The sequence below is a fragment of the Oreochromis aureus genome, linkage group 15 (genome assembly GCF_013358895.1).
Source record: "Oreochromis aureus strain Israel breed Guangdong linkage group 15, ZZ_aureus, whole genome shotgun sequence".
In the NCBI taxonomy this organism is placed as follows: Eukaryota; Metazoa; Chordata; class Actinopteri; order Cichliformes; family Cichlidae; genus Oreochromis; species Oreochromis aureus.
Window position 1 is genome coordinate 23265968 of NC_052956.1, and position 5144 is coordinate 23271111.

A 5144-nucleotide genomic window follows, 5' to 3' on the forward strand; every position below is an offset into this window, starting at 1 on the left:
TAGTATAAAGACCCCATTAGCTCAGAGTTGCATGGTAGAATTTGAACATGACCTTTTTTATGAAGTTTAAGACACCAAAAACATCTTGTTGATCTCCCCTTGAGCTGTCAGTCATTTCGGTTTGCTTTCCTCGCCTCCACAGACATCACGAGGAGGGAGAAGCTTGCTCAGTGCTAGACACTTGGGCTATTTCCTGGAAGCAGTACCACACCAATCCACCTTTGTTCTTTATTTTTAAATTCTCTCTTTATTTTAACCACATCTTTTCATTCCCCCACACCTTTAAACTTCCCTCCTTCCCTCCCATTTTTTAAACTTTCACTTCCACTCTGTTCTTTTCCCACCTTTCCCCTGATCCACCGCTTTGTCTTTTAACTGAATCATTGTATTTCTCTCCATCGCTGTGTGTCCTCCTGCACATCTCTGTGATCCCTTCTTCTTCCCTCTCTCGTCTCTCTGCTCTGACAGCAGACCAGAGTGAACTGAGGACAGAGATGGAGGGAGAGAGGCCGGAAGAGAGAGCTTGGTTTGAACAGGCTGACCTAGTTAGACTCTCCTTTCAATAAAACATTGAGCCTGAGAAAAGAAACACACAGGTCTCTCTCTCCCTCTCTCTCAGTGTCTGTCTCTGCTTCCTCAGCTCTCTCTACCTTGACTTCTTTTGGAGAGTTCAGTTTTGGATTCAAGGTTTAGTTCTGGAAACTTGTGAAACAGTTCCTGCGATGCTTGTTAAAGATGTCAGTTTGACTAAATATTAAAACTTACAGTGGCCTTGAAATTTCCAAGAACTGCAACTTATAAGAGAACACAAAGTAAAAACAGTGGCAAACCAGAAAGAAAACCATCTTTTCACCTGCATGGCATTTACTAAAAATCCTGCACAGAGGAGAAAATAACGGCTGTTTCCAGGGGAAACTAGGGAGTGCCTGGACACGACTGGGATACGGCTGTTGTTGCCATGGTTTGTGACTTATGAAGTTACTGGAGTCAACAGTTTATGTTGCTGCAGAGTTTCAGTGTTTGCTGGACTGGTTTTGTTGTATTGTTCAGTTATTACTGCAGAAATCTGCTGTTTGCCAAATTTTTACTTCTCGACCGGCTCGCCACATATGGGCACTAACACGGCAGCTGCCCTACATCATAACCTCCATGTCCCCCCAGTACTGCCTCCTCTTCTCTCCATTTGCTGCCAAATTCTAATTGGTAGAGAAGCAGTTTAAGTGTATATTTTATGATTTTTATTGGTACAATGATGGATGCTGATATTAAACATGTCAGAGATTAAGTGTGTACAAATACTTACTCTGAGCCAGAAGCTGTTTTCTTTTCTTTAATTAGATCTGTGTGATGTCAGTGAGAGCTAATATGTTATGATAATATGTGAGCATTGAATGCCCGACCCACCTCCTAATCAAACCTTCTGTTTATCAGAGGCAGCCAATCACAAGCAAGATAGCTTAAAGCAAGCTTTTCAAGCTCCATTTCAAATGCCACACCCTACTCACCACAACTTTTAATCAGTGGGCATTTCAGTTTAGTTTTCCTTCATATGTTTCCCCTGAGCATCCACATCCCTATGGCCCACCCAGCAGTTGAGAGCTACTGGGTAAAAGAAGAGGAGATAAATCCCTTGAGTCGGACATAAGATCAACTGCCCAGACCCAGTATTATGAACATAATCGTTCATTTGGATTGGGAATGTTGTGAAACTACTATGTTATTAGAAATCAGCTTAATGAAGCTCATTTAGGAAAATGGATGGATGCTGTTAAAGCCAAAACCTGAAATCCACCTACTGAATATTGTGCTCTCTCTGGGCTGTTGGAGAATGGGTACAGTACCTCTAAGGGTGTCATGTGCTGACTGGCATGAGGATGTTGCCAAAAGCTTCTATGAGCAGTGTTGGTCAAGTTACTTGAAAAAAGTAATCAGTTACTAATTACTGATTACTTCCCCCCAAAAGTAATCCTGTTACTTTACTGATTACTTATTTTCAAAAGTAATTAATTACTTAGTTACTTAGTTACTTTTTAAAAACACGATTTACAGCCTGAATAGGTGATAAAGCGATAGATCTTTCAGCCCAATTCTACTTTTTCTGCATAATCCATCATACAAAATGTAATCAAATGGAAAAGTCTCTTTTTAAAACTTTAAACTTTAAATCTTTTAACTTTATGCATCAAGCAAAAACTTAATTATATGCAACATTCTCTGACTGGAAGAAATTTGTTTAACATTTAAACCTATTTTCTGCACATTCCAGCACATAAAATAAAATATTTTTTTGTGTTTACACTCACTCTTTCAAATAGATGCAAGTAAAACACAGCAGAAAATAAATAAAATCAAAGACTCAGCTGTCCTGTTGCTCTATTTTCACCTGTACAGCAGGACTGGGGTAGGCGGAGGTTTACCCTGGTGCAGGTGTGCTGCAGCGGTCAGTGGAAGAATCCGCGAGTTTCTCAGTGAATTTCACATTACGTCATAGTACACTCGGTGCTTGCTTGGAAGTTTAGGGGTTTTTTCGCTGTAAAAAGAAGTTTTCTTCCCACGCACAACGGACACTAATGTTTTTGTCACGTTTTATGGAATCAAACTCAAAATAAGGTCAGTACTTCCACGCTTTAAACGCTGCATGCTACACTCTGTCCCGCACTCGATATATTATGATCTGCACACAGCTGTTGCCACGAACGTCGCACACACTTACGTCACTGTCATGAGACGTTCTCGCAAAAAATCACGGTGTTAGTAACGCAGTAACGCAGCGTTCCTACATGAAAGTAACGGTAATCTAATTACCGTTTTTGCAATAGTAATCCCTTACATTACTCGTTACTTGAAAAAAGTAATCAGATTACAGTAACGCGTTACAAGTAACGCGTTACTGCCCATCTCTGTCTATGAGTCATGGAGATGGATAGACTTGTTCTGGTGTATTCCAAGTGGATGGAGGTTTGATTAAATTAGGATCAGGGGAGCTAGGACCCTGGGTCAAAGTCACTGGGTCTCTGTAATATTCCAACAGGGGAATATTCAGGCTGTGATTAGTAAGCACCTCTGCACATTGAAATTCACTGTAACATCAGATGATCAATTTCTGCAACTTCATCAAACCACGGCTTTAATGTTGGAGTCGATAATCTACTATTTCCATCTATCCATCCATCCACCCTCTTCCAAGTTAGGTTGTGCAGGCAGGTCCGCTATCTTCAGGGAATTCTGGGTCTATCTGGGGTGGTCTCTATCCAATTGGGCTTTTCCTGAAAGCTTTCCAAAGAAGGCACTGAAGAGGAACCCCAATCAGAAACTACAACCACCTCAGCTGGATGCAAAGGAGCAGCATCTTTACCCCAAGCTCCCTCCAAATATCAGAGTCTCTAAACTCAGCCACCCCACAGAGGAAACTCATTGACCTCATTCTTCCACCCTGAGCTCACGATGAGGGTTAGAACATAGCTCCTTTGGTAAATTTTAGGATTCACTTCCAGGACCATCACAACAGTCCAGTGTAACACACACATTACTGTAGTTCCAGCAAAGATCCTGGAACAAGATCCAGCGATACTCGAACTCTGCTTTGGGCAGTAATCTGGAATTTCATATAACCTCTAATAAAAGTTAGAAAATCAACAAAGAGTGGCTGCCAAAAATGTCTTTTTACACATGTGAGGTAAGGTACATAGAGGCACAGGAAGATAGCCCACTGTGAGTGAAAGCAGCAGCCAGCAGAAGAAAAGGTTTTTTTCTCCTGTTGTAGATTTATCCTAATCAGAGAGCAGGTGGAGTCCTTAATGTTGGCTTGTTGTAGATGATGAGGTTCACGTTTGTTAATCTGTGTGATCTATGAGACTTTATCCTTTAAATTAGACTAGAACATTTATAGTGCCTTAATTATTTAGTCATCTAATTTAAATCTAAGCTGTTGTGTCACTGATTTGAACTAATGCAGCTGCTTTTAAGAAACTCTGTTTAATGTTGCTACTGCTACGATTCATAATCAGAACAATTCTGAAATTTGCATTAGGTTAGCTTTAACTTTTCTATTTGTATTGAGTTTTATTTTATAATCTTTAATGTTTCTTGAAATCTCTCATATATTATGGCGGTCAGGTTTCTATTTAGTTCAAAACTTTAGCTGCAAAAAGCATCAGGGCAGCGCGTCTGCTCAAGCAGCTCATCAAGAGAGCACAGCGTCTCTCTGCAGAGCAGCACATTCAGCTCCTTTATTTCAAATCTTTACATAAAAAAGAAACACAGGGCCCCATGAAAAGACATATGAAAGGCTTTAAAAGACTGAAATTAAATTATTGTAAAAGTGGAGAAAAAATGAAAGTGCTGTAAGTGGTGTTTCAAAACCTTCTCCACATCGCCAGGAAAAATAGTTTGGGCTCTTTTATGACCCAGAGATGTATCATCTGCTCCTGTAAAATCCTCAAATCAGCTTAGATCCTCATAAGTGTGATTAACCTTCTTCTCTTTATGCAAAGTTTTCTTAAAAGAGAAAAGTTTCCTCTGTTTTTCTCTGTAGTCCTAATGCATCACCATCAGCATCAGTGGGAACTGAGTCGCGTCAGGTGCTCCACCTCAGCCTCGCCCTCAAAACTGACAGCGCTGATAGCTGTGGTTTCTTAAATGATATTTCTGAATTATTCCCATCTTACCATTGATACACAATGCCATTGTTAAGGTTATCATCAAATATTGTTTGGGAACAAAAATAAAACCTGCTGTTCCAAACTTTAATCAAACACAGATGGTAATGTTCTCAGAAAATGTTTAAACAAACGTTTTCCAGCTCTGCTTCATGTATTCTGAGGTTATCCATCGATCTTACCTTCCTTAGCATCGTGTTTATCTCTGAAAATTTCTGCTGTTTCAATTGTTGCTGTGGGTACAAGTCTGTAAATGCATTTAAACTCTGGGCTCTGAGGGCAGGTTATGACAATTGGATGAAATATTCTACTGTTGATGACTTAGGCAATGACATCATTCCTCTAACAACTTGCTGGCCACTTTAGCCAGTTTGAGATGATCTGAGATTTGTGAAATCGAGCATTATCGTGTTCAAAGTAGTCATCAGAAAACTGGTAGACTGCAGCCACATAATGATGGACGTGGTCAGCAACAAAACTCAGGTA